The sequence below is a fragment of the Clinocottus analis genome, unplaced genomic scaffold (assembly GCF_023055335.1).
Source record: "Clinocottus analis isolate CAN_PGR_092001 unplaced genomic scaffold, fCliAna1.0.p SCAF_21, whole genome shotgun sequence".
Lineage (NCBI taxonomy): Eukaryota > Metazoa > Chordata > Actinopteri > Perciformes > Cottidae > Clinocottus > Clinocottus analis.
This window is the reverse complement of record NW_027175943.1, coordinates 6575388-6593794: the sequence shown is the minus strand read 5'-3', so window position 1 is coordinate 6593794 and position 18407 is coordinate 6575388.

Genomic DNA, 18407 nt, shown 5'->3' with positions numbered 1-18407 from the left:
CATTCAAACAGGATCCAGTTACACGCAGCAGATTGCCCTACCGTTATTACATGGAAAACAACTTGAGCATAATGTCACAAACACAGTGGCGGTCTCCGAGGGAAACGCAAACCTCAAACACTGCTAGTCCTGAATTTACACACATGCACTTCCTCAACTTTTGTATTTCTGGCCTTTCTTCCGTATTCACTGCAAATGTTAGCAGCTGGACTGAGCTGTCACACTTAAATGTTAACAATAGTATCCCTTAGCTATTAGACACCTCCTAATCATCTGCAGATGTCAGAGTTAGACATCATGGCTTCTCTTCGTCTCCCTGTAGTTCTGACTCCACTAAACTCCCTTTGAATAATGGATGCAGGTTAAAGAGGCGGTGGATGGAAGCACTCAACCCCCTTGTGGCGTTTTACTGAGATAATCATTCCCTTAAGGACATCTCTGAGGAAGGTCTGCTACAGCAGAGGCCAGGAAAATTGCTTACAGTATAACACACAATGATTTGATGCAGGCGTAGCTATTATTAGTCATTAATATTACTTACCACACATACAGACTCAGAGTTTTAAACTTGATAAAAGATGTTTCTTGCTTTTGAGAGCAAAACGTATGAGTTACAGATTTTTGTTCAACCTCTACTTCACATGGATCCATCTTTCCTCAGGTGATGGTCTTATCAGCAGCATACCTACTCACCTGCCCCATCACAACCATGCCTGTGTGCATGTGCAAAGAACAAACACACATTGTGCAAAAACACAAAATCTGTACGTGTGTCCAGGAATTTATCGTAACAAAAGCATCCCGATAATAAACCAGGTTTTGAGAAGCGACTCTGCTATTTGCAGAAAGATGTTCTGCAAGTTAAAGGTCCTGGACAGATAGGGGCTGGTACAGACTCACTACAGATGCAAGCACATGAAGAGGATTTGTAGTGCATTCATCAACACAGAATGGCGCAAAAACATAAATAAATGCCAGTGATGCAGATGTTGTGTGGACGCACATGGAGCTTTTATCATTTCATCCACTGTGAAGTTGAACTTGAGGTTTGAATTTGTGGCTGGCAAGTTTATCCAGGAACATTCAGATGCTCTCGGCTGGCTTTTCATGCACACCACTTAGGCGGTTTATATGGACCATGTGACCGCATTTTCTTGCTGGAAGAGTAGCTCGTAAGCAGCGTGCAGCTAACAAGCCTGAATGTGTGTGTGTCACTATATAGTGAGCTTTTGGAAAGGCTCTGTTTCAGTCTTATTTATAATTACCCCGAGGATGAAAATGGGACAAAAACAGCTGTTTCGGAAAAGCCTTTATAAATTGGATTATGGATAAAAGCTGTAGTGTTATATTTACTCATTTACTGCCTCTTCTGTTCATCTGTGAATCATAGGATTATGACAAGGCCGAGCCAGGATGGATGTTTAAAGTCCCTTCAAACCAGATCAGTTTCACCTCGAGGTAATTCCTCAATTAGTGTGTGTCATTCTAACCTTTTATCATAATCGAATACACAAAACAACTATACGCTGCAGTTACCTCTGCGATATAGAAAACCTTACGTCCAGTTCCTTGGTTTGTCCGTCATTCTTGTCTGACTTTTTCCAACCTCATGCCTTTCACAGAACGCAGAGATTAGCAGGGATAGGTGCAGTTAGAGTAGAAATGGCCAGACAGTGTCTTAATTGTGTTCTTAACAGATCTGCTCATGTCAGATATGGTGTTTCATCACAGAAATATGCCTCAGAGGACAGGGCTTTATCAGTACAGCTTCTTATCTGAAGCAAGGTGGCTGCTAATCTACTCGCAAATCTTGCAAAACCTGATTATGTCTCCCACTGTCAGAGAGATGGAGAGGCGGAGGGAGGGAGGTGGTGAGGTAAGGAAGTAGGGCAGAGAAGCAGAAGCCCATTATTAAACAGTAAATCATTGCATCTGGACTTGTATCTTGTATAGTGTGCTTTAAAGACATGTGCATCCAGAATGCATGTCACATATTGTCCCGTTGTTAGTAGTCCAAATCGGTTTTGATCTGAGATTATTGCCCTGCATCTGCAGGTCCTCTGATGCACAAAGGGTAAAGATCAGATCATGTTACTGTTGCCAACTCTGAATCACAGCTAGAATAAATCCTCATGTGAACTGACTTTGACATGGAAACAGTTCAGCGCCTTAAGTTTCAAGACGGCGTCATTGTTTCTGGAAATACTGCACTTAAATTACCAACAAACCCACCTCTCTCTCAGCATGTGAAAGGTCTTGACCCTTGTGTGTTTACTTTCTCCTCTGTCACTTCACACCCTTGTCACTTAAGTGCCACACAGTAGCCTCCACTTCACTGCTGATGGGTGAATGGCCACCAATGATGGACATCGGTGATGAATGGATTCAATCACTTGAATGTACCTTTCTTTCTTAGTCTTAAAGTCTTAAGACTTTGGTCACATGTCGTCAATGCAAAAATATAAGAGCAGCTTTAATTCAAATTTTTATTGCAGAGCTTTTACTTGGAATATAGAATCTTCTCATTGTGGTATTGCTTTCTCTACTTACCATTGTACTTGTCTTTTTTCTATTCTTCTGTTAGAAAAGGAAAATCTGTAAAGATAACGAATATATTATTATTATTATTATTACAACCGATGCAGACAAGAAGGGAAGCATCCATACTGCACACACACCTGTGCATTTGAATGCATGGTACAATAGATGTTGCCTCCTATTCCTTGCCTATCTACCTTCTGCCATCTCCTTCGCTCCTATTCAATATTCCTGCATTTACTCTCTTTCTCGTCCCCTCCCACCTTTATTGGTGGTCTGAGTCTGGTAGGTATCCATCAGGGCCCCTCACTTAGCCCGGCAACGCCTCAGTGCCGGAGAACAATGGTGGCCCAAAGACAGCCAAGTTTGCTCATGAGCATGGATGTGTACGTGTGGGTGTGGGTGGGATGTGAGTGCACCCATGTGTACCTGTACTGATCATGCATATTACATCTGCATCAACATGGTGCATCCATAAGGAGATGCCGGTTTCCTTTTACATACTGGCACACTGTGTGTGTGTGTGTGTGTGTGTGTGTGTGTGTGTGTGTGTGTGCATTAAAGTGCTTGAAGAGTGCTAATTACGTGTGTGTGTGTGTATGTTTGTAAAAAGGGGGGTCTTAGGGAGGTGAGCGGCGTGTCGGTTTAGGGAACATTAGTTCCTTGAAAGGTTCTGGTCAGGTGCCAATGAATGCAACCTTCACTGTCTAAACAGGTTGAGATTTAACCCCGAGAGCTTGTCGTTCTGCGCTTACTTGGGCAATTCTCTCTATTTGTTTCCTGTCAAAGAGGTTTCTTTATTTAACGATACACTTGCAAGGAGATCTTCGCAGCTTAACAATGCATAACTGAGTGGCAGACGAGCACAACCCTGTGTGAAGGATTTAAAGAATCAGGTTTCTAAGGGGTTGAGTGTGCTTTTTTTCATGAAAATGTGCCACTTGACAGACGTTGACAAGGAAATGGATGTGTTAATGATGGACACAACGTGGGAAAAAGCTTTCTGTTGGCACCTCGCAAGTATGAATCTGCAATTTACATGGGGAGGTTTTGTATGATTATTACATATCGACGTAGGTTTCCAAAATAGGTATTCATTATTTCAGATTAAATTCCTATTATGGCTTGTCACTGGGTTAAAAAAAAACAAGAAAACCCCAATGAATAGGGGAGAATCTGGCTCTTCTCATGGACAAATAAGTGAACAATTGGACCTCCAAAGCGTTGTTTACAGGGTCTCGAGTGAAAAGACCTGTCGACATCTTATTGGCAAAGGATTCTGGTTAATTTCTGTTTGCTGAAAAGATTTCTTCCAGCTGTAGGGTTCTCCAAATATCTTAAAGAGCAGATAAAGAGGCTGTAAGAATCCTCTGAGCTCACTAAATCTAATGTTAGCTCCTCTATGTTGTCTGCACGTCATACAATTGTTATGGCAAATGTGTTAGCGTATCACACACCCAGCAGATGCAGAGTGATATTCGAATTCATCTTGAGATCATGATTCACTCTTGTACCTTTGTTTGGTCTCCACAAACTCCTGAAATATATATATATATACCTGGCTCTTTAGCCGTTAAATGCTCCACTATGTTTGCCAGTTAGCTGCTAGCATTGTTTACCAGCTATCTGCTTGCATTGTTTACCAGCTGCTAGTATTGATTACCAGCTTGCTAGCTGCTAGCATTGTCTGAGTTTTGCTACGGTGGAAGTTAAAAAACAACAACAACTAAACAGTGCCCTAAAGCTGCAGGAAAGCACTCATGAGAGCTGTGAGAGTGAAGCCAAAAAAAGTAAAGATGTGGGCTTTGAAAACAAAAACAATGAGCTAGAAGACACTAAAACATGAAACCATGAAGGTGACAAGAACTGCACAAAGTGCAATATAAGCAACCCCTTTCCCATTTCAAGTAATTTGATTAATTGTTAATAGAATAATTATTATTATAGCAGCTTTTAGAATAAATACTTTAACTGCAACCGTGAAATATACAAATGTGTTGTTGTTATAGTGTTTCACTTTTGCAGTACCAGGTCCCAGTAACACAATCTAACAGGTCCAGATTGCAACAAGCGTACTAAAAGGGCAGGGGACCGTTGAGAAGAAAACAACAAACAAGGACAGGCGCAGCTGAAGCATTAAGAAGGAGGTGAGTAGCGTGCTATCAGATAAACGAAGGGCACAGGAAGAGACATCAGTGCTGTACATCAGTGCCAGGGTGTTATGGGAAAATATTCTTGTCTTTCAGTTACAGACAATAACAGCTTAGAAATGGTTAAACATTGTCTCTGATAGCAACTGGCATCTGCAAACAGATCAGATGTGAGTTGCTACAGAGATTAGAGGAAACATGAAACCGTCAGACAAGTGGAAGCTTAAGGAAATTTGTGCACATGATGTTTTGTTATATCATTTTTCCTGTAAATGTGTTATGTTAAAAATATGTTTTACTGGTTTTAATACAACGGCAAACATCTAGACATTTAACATTCATGTGTGATTGGAATATTCATGTACAACATTAATATTTAAATGCAGGAGAACAAGCTTTTTTTGTTGTAACAGATCTTGACATACTGACTAAGCCTGCCTTGCTGCCCCCAGCATTCCTGAGAAGGAAAACCACTGAGACGAGATAAATCTGTTACAGTTGAACTGCAGGATCACAATAACTTTAATATTTTTATCTCAGATTATTTATTTGTCGTGCATTACTGTACCATTGTTCCCACAGCACAGGCACTTTTACTCAAATGGAGGCGTAGAAATGCAGAAGCTGGCAACACAAATGTCACACTCTAAAACAAATTTGATTAAACAAATAAGATAAACATTTATCATACGCCAACAAAGAAAACATTTTTAACAAAAATTTAAAAAAACTTTTAGACAGTTATCTAAAGCCCAATGATTTCAGCAAGAGGTCGAAAATATGACATTGAGTGAAAAAGTGATTCAAAATGTATTATCACCAATTCCTTACAATGCTAAACTGTCAATGGAGCAACTCAAGGTTTGATTGTTCACAATAGCAAACGACAAAATGTAGGACATTGTTTTGAGGTGACCAAATGAATCAAAATGAGCCACAAAAGAGAATTCAACGAGTCTTTATTTTTATATCTCACCCGTTAAATGAAACAATCTTACAGAGCATTAACGTAGCAGCATGTGAGGCTGCCCCACTGGCCGGCTCATGGCCGCCGCTCTGCACTGCTCAGCGGCTACAGCTGCTGACGCCGCCCTGACCGGCGGGGGCATCACTCAAGCGTTTAGCTCCCACCATCTGATTGCCCCTAAATGATGGTAGCTCGATCAGCACGGCTACTCGGCTTACGAGTTGCTCCAATAAAAGGTTTAACTGCAAAATATTGTTTTATTGTTTGTATTTTTTTATTCGGAAGTGTTGCGAGTGGACATTGTGGAAATTGTTCATTTATTTACAGCATTTCAAACCTCAGAGATTGAACAGATACAAACCAAGACTCAATACTTTTAAGCTTTAAAAGCCACCTAACAAAACAAGTCCACTCTTTGCTTGTCTGAATGATATTCCTGGCAGTGTGGGAGGCTCTGAAGCAGCATTTAGTCATCCATGCTCCTCTGTGATCACATTTATTGATTTCACTGTCAAAAGAAAGTGGCAGAAATTAATTTATGTTGCACTCTGATAAGTTGATTTTTGAAGATCAATCAGATGATCAGTAGGGAAATGAACACTTTCATTAATTTAGTGACAAATATTGATAATTATGGCCAAACTTATATCTCTAAACCCTTCAAACATTTTATTATTATTTGTCGGAGGTTTTTTGGAGGTGAATTGGATTTTGCATTACTGCTCATGGCATCACATAAAGGTGGAAATCTGGATTTCAAGTAAGATTACTAACCTTCCCATTTAGTAATGTTGGCAACAAACCGCAGCAACATGCATGTACATGGACTGACACCTGGTTCAGGTTCAAAGCCACCGCGGAACCACAGTCAGTCAGGTACAGAGACGGAGGAGCAGATAACAATACACACTACAGTCTATTCACAACTATAGACTGCAGAATGCTGGCTGCATGCAGATTACACTCAGATAAAGGACAAATACAAAATAATATGCTGACCACAGGTGTGAACAAAGCACCATTTTCAAAAACATTTACAAATGGGGGATGCAATGGATCTTTGGGGGACTTTTTGAAGATCGCACTCACATCTACAGAACCCAAGATAAATGGTATCTTTTATCAGTTTGGATGTTGTATAATTGTACAACTGGAGTCCCAACATCAATGCGGGCTTTAGATTCTAAGAACTGCAACCTTAAGTTCACAGACTTCAGGGAAATTTATCTGATCATGACGCCTTGAATCGCAAAACACTGCTTATCGTCTTCGTGAAGCTTTGGAGAGTGTGAGAAAGTAGTCCACCTTGTTTAAAGGCATACAACTGTTTACAAACTTTAGAAAGCTTTGATAATTTGCACTTTTATCGGAACACGATGTGTATGAAGTCAATCCAGGATTGCTTAGTCAAAGTCAACTACATGTAAACTAGCTGTGCTAATGCTAGTAAATCTAGCGAGGAATTGGCTCAAACATGAGCACCAGTGATCTTTAATGTCTCCAGACAGGATTGAGTCACGAGGCTTTTAACAGTCCCCAGTGTTTCCAATCCAACAAGTCTGTGCTACGTGTCAGAGCAAAGAATAATCTTTGTATGTATGCTGGCACTGGATTGGCCAATATTTCGTGAGTTTCGGTGTTATCAGCGGATATCTGGACCGAATTCCTGTTCCATTGTACCATTTCATTGTTTACAGTCTCATTGTTTCACAAGTTGCAAGTTGTCATCAGACAATAGCTGAATATTTCCGCCTATGCGTTTCCTCTTTTGCTTCACAAATTAGAGGAATTCATAATGTGTTTTGAGATAAATGTAACGCTGCCAAGACGTCTATTTGCATCAGCATGCATGGTGAGGAAATGTTTATACAGAGTGCATCTGCAAAACATTGACTGGCAATATATTTAAACTGTTTTCACTAAAAAATGTCCACTTTGGACATGACCAATGTTATAATGGTTTTATTGTTCGCGATTTAAAGCACTTTGTATAATTTAGGCAAAGAGCATAGTCTGGTTGTAAAATTAAACAGGAATCGTAGGCTATGCACACCATTTTTCTCTGAGGTAAGGTTGCGTATCACAAAACACGCCCGTGTCTTCTCCTCAACGCGGCCGACCGGGTCACAGCACGGTCAGACGCGATGTTTGGAGGGCTTCTAATTTTGGGATCAGGGCTTAATGAGAGGACGAGAAAACAACCTGCTGGTGAGAACAAGGGGGACGGCCCCAGAGACGAGGCGTACGAGGACACAAAGGACAGCTTAGAGGACCTCTGATGTCACCCCAGCACCAGCAGAGTGGCTCATTGAAACTAAAGTGCCTTTGCTGTTGTTGCTTTTGTCTGATTCTGGTCAGGCCTGTTCCTCTCCGATAATAATGAGCCCTTTGACAACTGATTAACTTCATAGTGGCTTTTATTTTTTGTTTCTTTACAAGTGTTTTTTCTTTTAATGGCAGGCCTCGGCTCATCTCTTTTTAGGGAGCTTTTTGCTTTGTATTATTAAATTAAAGAACGTTGTGATTTAATTGACCACATGATTTTTAGCTGGATGGTTAACGTTCCTGCTTTGAGCTAAAGGTTTGACAAGATAAAAATGCCACTGAGCGTCATTTAATCCAGAGGTTGACTGTCTTCATCAGTGGATGGAGTTTACTTTATTTGATTTAAGAACAATGAAAGATGAAAGGAAAACTAAAATATTTCTGGCTCAGGATCTCCGCTGAGAAAAATTGTGAGAAATGGTTGAAAGCTCTGAAGAAAAACCTTGAATTTGTTTTATTTTTGCTTACTACATATTCTAGCACTTTTGTCATCGGTCGTGTAGTTTGAATTATGAAATACCAACTTATCTAATACCACTGGGTGGAATTATTGTAATTAGCCTTTAGCCTGTTAAGCTAATAAGCTGATGCATGTTTCCTATTTCCCTCTGAATGGGACGTTTTAGTTTTCATCTTGAAATTTGACAAATGTGTGTCCCTTTCCTTTAAGACGTGGCTTTGATCCTCTCAGATCGGCAGGGGGGAACAATGGTCCCCTGAGGGACGGCCGCCCCCCCGATGGGAGAATTGTTTTTACCCCAGCTGTGATTTGCTTGTGCTGCAACATCTAATTCCAAATACTATTCCGTCAAATCAATGCCTGGACTTTGTCTTATTAGGGCCGGTCTGGTTTCCTATACCAAGCAGGGTGCTTTAACCCCCCAATGAGGGAGGCAAGCTGAGGCTGCCCCTTACAACAAAACAACACACCACTCCACAACAGCATGATACTTCCTCGACCAGCAAATGAGATCAAAGCTTTAAACCATGAAAATAGTGGTTTGAAAAGCTTCTGAAGACTTGCTACCCTGCTAGCACGGAATAAAGATGGGCCGTCCACCCGCCACAAAAGCCCAACACAACAGGGGAAGACATCAAAGCGTGATTTTGTCGGAGGGGAAAAAAAACTATTTGAAGAGAGTTCCTACTGAGAAAAATGCAGGTAAACGTGCAGGTAATAGCGCATTGCGGTTAAGCGCTACAGTTTTTGTGTGTGTTTCTTTTCCATCCAGTGAAACCTTTCATTAGAGTGTTCAACCAACTTTCACCTCGTACAATGACAGCGACTTTATATACGCTGCAAACATACACAAAACTGCATGTTTGCAGCGTGGACTGTTTGACTGTTTGATTTACAATCACTATAGCATGAAGTGCCTCACATTTACATCTTCTTTAATTCAACTGATTAGTTCTGCTTGATTTTTACGGCTGCAAAACAGGCTAACAGGATCCTGCCTCGAATGTGTTGCTAAGAATACGGGGAGAACAGTCAGGTTTTTGTTCTCTGTCCACAGGTGGATTTACCTGACGGTGTGCAATATGATCCGTCTTTAATCCAAGTGAAACTACAACGGACCAGCTTAGCTTAATAAGGTGTGAAATTCTTGAAACAAGGACCTTTTTGTGGTACTTTGAGTGAACAGCGCTCCCAACAAAATCCATAAAGTAATTGTGTCGTTAACTGCAATATGTGCAGAAATATAAATATATTGCATCCTCTTAAAAATGCCTTTATTGTGCAGTGTCCTGTGATTAAAGACAGAAGCACAGAGGAATACACGAAACCATCTTAGGGTGACATTTACATTTCAGTGTGACAAAATGTAGAGAGTATACAATATAATAAATAATTCATGACTATTTGAATGCCGAGATGAGAAATATATACATCTTTGTTTAAGTTGTAAACTTTAAACGAAAGTTGTTTTTTTAGTGCATATTGTTCATTTGGGACATGGATTTATGAGCACAGAAACATATATATATATGTGTTGGTTATAAAAGATCTCATTGTGAAATTCCAAAGGTAAACAGCCTCATGTAATCAGATTTTGTCATGCACATGGATGTTTGTTAAATAGCTGCAGTGAAGTGTGAGTCCAAATGCAGCACATTCCCCAGTTTAAGTATGTGTAGGAGTGTCAGTAGGGAGATAACAACAATAAAACAATGCGTATCTTTAATCTAATAGAAGTAGAATAGAATCCACATCTACTTGAGCATTACTTAACATGCAATGATGAGAGGTTACTGTGACAGGTCCGCAGCCACATATTCCATTTTCTGTATGGTTTAATTTCATTTGGAAGCGTTGCGCTTCAAGCTTTCGCTTCCTCGGCGCCCTCAATCATCTTCTGAATAAATTCTGCTGAACACCGATGAACAGTAATTGCCATCCATCTCAATATGTGCGATGTCATGACTTGGCAGTAAGTGTACAAATGTGAAAATGCAATTTTGAATTTGCAGGCGACACATGCTCAAGAGATTCCAATCTCATGAATAATTCACAGTCGAGAGAATAATGATGGCAGATAAAACTTGGTGTGAATAATTGCGAGTGAGCAGACTCATCAGCATTAGGATCTCGTCCCTTTTCTGCATCAAAATTATGCCCCTGGACAATGAGAATAATAACAGGCAAATCACTCACTACCACTTTGTTTTCTTTCTTCTATTTTTTGGGGCTCCTGCATATCCAAGCAACAATTGACTCACGCCAGTTTGACAGCAATTGTGAGCAGATCCGGAAACGTGAGTAAGTTTGTTCCACATTTTCTATTATATGTGGGCGAGTTTTAATTCACACTCCCAACTCCCAGCATGCCCGTATTCCTTCCACCTGACTGTGCTCTTTCGTCAGCCCTCGGTGCCTGTGGGACCAGATATTGGCCCGGGCGGCCATTCAGGGGCTCTATTTTCTAGGTGATTGACTCTGAAAAACGTACGTCGTAATCCCCAAATGTTTCCTCTGTGTTTGAGGGAGGGTCGGCATTGTTGAAACCCCGGGAGTCCTGCCCGGTTGTATGTCTGTCATGCTGGGCGTTAAGAGTGGTGGGAGGAGCAGGAATTCAACAGGTGGAGGGCGACTTCAGGAGCAAGGAGGACCCGATCTGACTCAGGATGTCAGTCTCTCAAACTAAGGACACCTCGATCCTTCTGAGGGTTCACACTTTTGCTCACAAAATCTAAAGATGAGTTCAATATTTTACGATACTTGGTGCTATGTTTAAGGTAGTTTACATTGAATGAAGGAGGAGCAAGATGATTCCACAGTCATGCGTGACGTGAAAGAGTGTTGAAAAAGGCATCAGACGGAGGAATATGTAGAGAGCATGCACCACCAACACTTGTATTCTGTCAAAAGAGTTTATAGTGCCGATAAATATGACACTTTTCTCAAGAAATCCAGCCCATTTGGCTCAGTCAATCTTTATCTTAGTTCATTTTGTCAACTCACAAATCTACAGTTTGCAGAGGACTGTTTCTTTTTCTTGTTGGCATTCAATGCAATAACAATAAATAAAATGTAAATGTATTATTTGTACTGAAGTTCAAAATACTGACTAAATCTACTCAAAATGGAAGTTCCTTGTCGTCTTTAAGATAGGAAATGTCATAGCTCTAAACATACAGTGGCCATGACCAGTGTTTTATTTCAGCTAAAAGTGAAGTTCTCCCAAAACAAGGAATAACCACCAGGAGGGAAGCAACAAGGAAGAGAGCTGCTGTGACAGGCGGCCAGCGCTCGGTGCTCTGACGTGTCACCTACACAGCAAATAAAAAATATGTAAAACTGCTACTGATAGTTTTAGCAAAGCATCCAAATGACCGCGGCTCCTCAATGAGCTCCCTTCCCCCCTTCATCTTGGAGGAAATGAGCAATGCCGTGGGCATCATGCTTCATTGCGATTGGCTGCAGATAAGGACCACCGCCCACATTAGCACCACGGTAATTATTTGGATTTCGACGAGCAGGTGCTGATGGAAGCGGGAGAGTCCGTGATCAGACTCCAGAATATCTCCAGATAAACATCAGGGGCTCTGAGACACAGCGACACCAGGCCCTGCGACGCTCGGCGGGAGCCCCCATATCTCTCCCCAACCATGTCATTACCCTCTGCATGTTGTGGATAGCTATAAAGGAGAAGGGGCTGTTGAAAATATTGTACTCTGCTCTGGGTTATGGCTTGTACCGGCATTACATGAAGTGCTTTCTGTCAAATGGCACCAACAGCATTGATGGAAGGAAAAGAGGGACGTTTAAACTGCAATAAGCCGACGAGTTTCTAGCCGTAATGGAGCATGTTTAAAATTGGTTTCAGAACTGAGAGCACATATACTGAAGTGAGAGAGGGACAACTCAGTGTATATTGTTTGTAACGTAATGACGATTATGTGCATTTGTAGAACTGATCATTTTATTGAAATAAAACGCAAGTTAGGGAGCTTCAGAGATCTTAAGTGGATTGTTACCTTCGGATGGAGCAATGCTAGCTGATTCCTCACCTGCAACCAGTCTTTACGCGAAGCTAAGCTATCTAATGGCTGTAGCTTGTCAGTGCTATCTATCTATCATCAAACTGTAAAGAGTATTTCCCAAAGTGAATCCATCAACTTTCAATTCCCAAAAAATAGTTGCTGTGACATGTTGGCAGATGAACATACGTGATGAATCTTTTGCACCATAATCATCTCATCTCTCTCTCTCTCTCTCTCTCTCTCTCTCTCTGCCTTTATATGGAGGATTCAAGTCATCGCAGATAAGCTACGTTTTCACACTGTTAATCAGATTGTCCAGACGATCTGCTCCCCTGCGACATGCATAGCTCGGCATGGTGTTTTCCTGTGAGACATTCACCGCAGATCTAATCCCCTGAAGCGCTCCACTCCACGGGACTAATGGGAGGTGGCGGGCAGCTTTGGATGAGTTATTACGGAAAGATTATGATTGTATGATGCAAAGTTGAACAAAGGTCAAAGGAGCTTAATGGCAAAACTTCCGAGGAAACTTCACGTTGTTTCACAAAGCCATATCCCACTAGTCCAGTGCAGCATGCTTCATGTTTATGCATTTAAGTGACGTTGGGGAAAACTTTGCTCGAAGGCACAACTCCACTTTAAAGACATAGCATTACAAAAAAAATCTATAGACCTCTGCTGACATCTTAAAATGCACTAAATACCAACAAATGTAGATTGACAGAATATCGATACAAATAAACAACTGTCACAAGAAGAACAAACACAAATGTTGGAGAATAGTTTTGTCTTCGTGGCAAAGGAAAAGGAGAGCTTCAATTACCCAGAGAGGCATGAAAATGGCTTCTTCAGGGCACCCGTCCTCCGTCTTGCCTGCAGTCATTAATTAGATCTAATCAACACCGCAGGGAAAAGTTACTGTCAGGACTAATTAGCCAAAATGGAGCTTCTGTAATGGGAAACAAATGAACAACAACAGTTAAATGTAGCAGCCTGCCCCATGCTTTATGACTCATTCCAGCTCAGCGGGAGAGGTTTTTGCTGCAGCACTGTTCAGAATTATAGCATCACTTGATTACTGTTTTGAGGGAATGTCAGAATATTAGGCTCATTAATAGGTCTTTGAACAGACAATGAATGGGAAGTATTTTCAGATATACTTATTTTGTCATTGTGTCGTAGTAAAAGGTGTTATTGAATTTTCCACCCCTTTGGGGACGTGATCTCACACACACACACACACACACACACACACACACACACCTCTGCCAGGTTGCCTATTGTAAGCACCATGCAGGCTTCCCTCCGACCGCCGGCCTCAGAGGTCATGAGAAATGTTGACTTAATCCTTTCTCCGTCCCCACACTGCTTCTGAGAGTCAAGGCAGGGAGTAAAAAAAAAAAAAAAAGGAACCTTTGTTTCTCCCACAACGCCGCGAACAAAAGGGGTCGGGGATTGGGAAAAGCGTACACGCACACCACCTGCAATTAAGAGCTTAGAGTTCGTCCTCTCAGCACAAAACCCTCCGCGAGCGAGCGGAGGAGAGGAAACGTCAAGATTAGGTGGGAAGTGCTACGAGGGTATTAGAAAAACTTGTGAGAAAGAAGACGTTTGTCACAGAATATTACTTACAGGATGCTGGAGGACAGTCACCTTACACCCCGTGGAAGAGTAATTGTGGAGGATTTGATAACTAGTGGCTATTGATGACGATTAAGCACTTTAACAACCTGGGTTGGAGGTTTGCTCCACGGTCACACAGAGGAAGAACAAGCCCCTGTTTGTTTGCCCATATGCCGGATCGAGTCATTACGATCAGACATCTGCTGAGGAAAGGAAGGTGTTAAGCTGTCATGAGAAGCACAAAAACACTGCTGCACAGCTGCAGTGAAGCAATCCCTTAAATATACAGTGTCTGCCGCAGTGATGTCAAGCGGAAAGTTCTCCCAGCCGAAATGTTTTCACTCACCTGAACTTTGCCGAAAATGTCAACTTCATCAAAACAAAATTGGGTCAAATGCACTGAGTGCAAATTAAAATCAGCCGAGGGAGATGGAATTGTTGTAATTAACAGCTCTTCAATCAAGCTGGAGTGTTGGAATGATAGATTCATGTTTTACGTTTATTGCTGAACTCCAGGGACCTTCTGAGGTTGTACAATATGACTTCTTCCATCTTACAGGACCGTTTATCTGCAGAAATACAAACACACTTGTTGAGCTTTCGGACAAAGTTTTGTCGACGACTATTGTGCAAACTTTTTAATCAGAGCACGATTGGCAGACAAGACTATCCTTCATTCATGTTCATTCTTACCAACAATACTTTCTGTGAAGGCTGGAACACACAATGCAGTATGAAAACATGTGAACACATGGGCGGATTTGACCTTATCTTCAAAATTGTCAATTTTACTTACATGATTATTAAGGCACATTGAGAATAGATGATAATGCTTTTTTATGAAGAGTTGCAATAATTGGTGTGTTGTTGGTCTGTGTTGTTGGTCTTTGGACTGAAGGAACAAGTTATTAATTTCTGTACAGATCTGAATTCATATTTTTACTTCACCAACATGTATGAAAAAGAAACATTCGTTTTAAGCTAAACATTTCTATATATTTTTTCATGACAAAGTAACACACTTAGAGGACTGTGAGGCTTCGGTATGTGTGGCATCCACATACACAATAAGAAGTATATTTAATATATTTATGTGTTCAATTCCCTAAATTAATTCATTAATTTTAATAATGTGTAGACAACCCTTGCTGTTAACCTGCAACAGAGACATCTTGTACAGAAACACATGCAGTTCTGGGTCATGAGGACGTCATTTATCGTCACACTGTCCATGAAATCATCTTCATTACTGGACATAATTACAAAACTCATCACTGCGTCGTATATGATAAGGCTGGTCTCCTCCAACAGAAAGACGTAATAACCATTTATATTTTCTGTGTTTATCTACAAAGCTCATGTTGGAAAATAGCCATTTTATCTCTCACTCGGTTGCTCTCATGTATGTTCGGACTGGGACTAGCGGTGGTGTGACACTGTGAGTTTGTGTGCATGGGCCTACCAGGGTTGTTTGAGGGACGGCGCTGCATGGCTGCTGGTCCCGGATCATTTATAAACCCACATACGAGCCATGCTGGTAGCCCCCGGAGCAGTGGAGGTCCTGCGGTGGGTGGCGGCACCGGTCCCAGCAGAGGCTCTCGGATGTAGACCAAGAAAGACGTGTAATCCCTCGCTCCAAGCGGGAACGCATCATTGATGGAGGAAAATAAATATGGAAGGGGGAATGAGGGAGATAGGGGAAGAAGCTATTACCAAGAAGAGAGCCAACAATTAAGACGCAGATTTATCTTTCTTTTTTCTTTTTTCTTTTTGCACGATTTCCATTTAATCTTCAAATGGGACGCTGTAAAAACCTTCGAGCCTGCAGAACAGACTAACCGCTAAGCCTTTACAATAAAGTATATCCTTCCTGAAATGAATTCCACGTCTACCATCATGGGGTCGAAGCGCTCCACCGCACGGGCCTGCGCACACACCTGCGTCTCACAGTATCCATGATTGCATTTCCACATGCAGGATTGAGAGTCCCGACTTTATTTGAGAAGACGTATTAACACCGCGCACATTCTGCCTGACGCTGGCTCTGGCAAAGTGCTCGAGGTCACTCTTTCCTAATTTGGATCAATTATCTCATTTCCTCTCTCCGACACAGTGTTTCTCATTCAGCATAACGCGCCGGCTATTTGTCAGCGCTGTGCAACGTGCTCGCCTCTTCGCTATTCGTGTACGCTCGTGTCGGGGTGACTGAATGCAAGCTTTCTCTACTGTCTGACGCTCATTTGAAATTCAAATATTGCCTCATTGCTGAGTCTCAATAATATTGACTTTCACTTACTCTCCACAGGCAGCTGGGATGTATTTTGTACCAGATTGTGTTTTTTTCTGAAGGAATGTGTGCATCTGGGGCTTTTCTGGACTGCAATTAGATGCTGCAGGCAATGCTGTGTTTTCTAAATCACCTTTTGAATTTCAGCCAAATATATACAACAAGATGAAGTGGAGGTTTTCTTATTAATTTGAAAATAATATTTTTTTTCTTTTGAGACTGCTTTGTAATTGGCAATTGGTCTGATACACAAGATGAAAAAAGCATAAATATATCAGTGTTACACTTTGCTCAACATAATTTAAATCCCTATTCTGCAACTCCTGAAACGTTACATGAAGACTTCAATATTCTTTTGTGGTTTCAACCGCATGAATATTAGTTTCCTCAACAAGGAAGTGAAGTGCACTCGGCAGCTGCGTCAGTGGTCCACTAGATGGAGTACTCCATCAATGCAAAGGGGTTCTGTCACAGTTGCACACACAACTTCAGGATATCATCTCATAAAATGTTTGACAATCAATGACAACATCAAGTCAGAGCGTCAGCGTTTCTGCTGACTGGAAACAGCTCGTAGTAATCCAACAATAGTTAGAGAAGATTGCAATGAAGTACAGAAGAATGGATGAATTGCATTTTCTTTTTCATCTTTTTTTCCTGCGTCCTTTTCTCCTCACATGGCCTGTTCTTATGAGAGAGTCGACTGATATTTCACAACGGTTTGGCAAATATGTATTCACAGAAATCCGGTTAATTCAGAATTTTTGATCGTGGGGAAACATGGTTAATATGTTGAATTTAAACGATAGAAAGTTGAATTGTTTGGTCTGCATAATGAGAGGAATGCCGTAATTCCACAAGCCTGAGGGGACGTGTATAAATGACTTCAATGAAGAAGTTGTCAGGAATATGAAGCTCAAACCCTTAAATGTGTTGTGTTTTGTGTGAAGAATAACTTAAAGGCCTAGAAAAACAGGTTTCCTAATAATCTTCTTCCAGTGAGCGAGTCCGAGATGATTTCTGTGTCGTGCTCTTCCTCCTCTCACTGGTCTGAGGTGGGTGATGTCCTTCTGTGCACCCGTCAGAGTTTTGCAGCATTTTAATTATAATGTAATGACGGCTGTGACATTGAAAGCACACACACAGAGAATCCAAATGTTCAACTCTAAACAAATAAAACGTTTTCACAGGCTTTAAGTTCTTCATTTATTATCAAATACATTGTCTCCTGACTAACTAAACAACAATTTGACTAATTCAACAATTTGTAAACCAATTGTTTCAGCGCTATTATATGAACTAAATCATCCGTCATCAGTGAGCCAGTATGAATATGTGGAATATGAATATATCTCGTCACAAGCAGTTGTGTTTAGTAACGAAGTGCATTTACTAAAGTACTGCACTTGTACTGTAGACAATAAAATATGTTGTATTAAATTGCATCATATTGTTCTAATGTACAAGGGGGTTATTATGAGGTTATTATTACATTATATTATCAACAAATAAGATATATACTTGAGTAAAATTGGGAATCCAGGACTTTGTATTGAAAGAGGGGTCCTTCCTGGTGGTATTGCTATTATTATTATTACTGTTACCGGATACGGAGCTTTTCATTTTGTGTAATTTTAATACTTTTAATGCCATGTGATGCAGTTTACTGTTTTTTGCCAATAAACAGTGATCCATGCATCAAATTGATAAGAAAGAAAAAAAAGAATGGATGATTAGACTTCTGGTATTTGATGTTTTCCATGTGGTTGTTTTTCTTGTATGAATGCAGACATGTAACCACAATGTAAACTGGAACAGTGTGGTGTTGACGTTAATACGAGTATTTGAGACAACTGGGGCACGCCATTGTGTAAAATGATCATTAACCTAATTACATGAGAGTCATTAGTGAGATTATACGGAGCCACATGAGTGTATGACATCAGTGTATAGCATCGGCCCCAGAGACACAGGGAGAACTCTCCACAGGCTGCAACATCATAAACAACACGCTGGAGGTGGTTGGGGATGG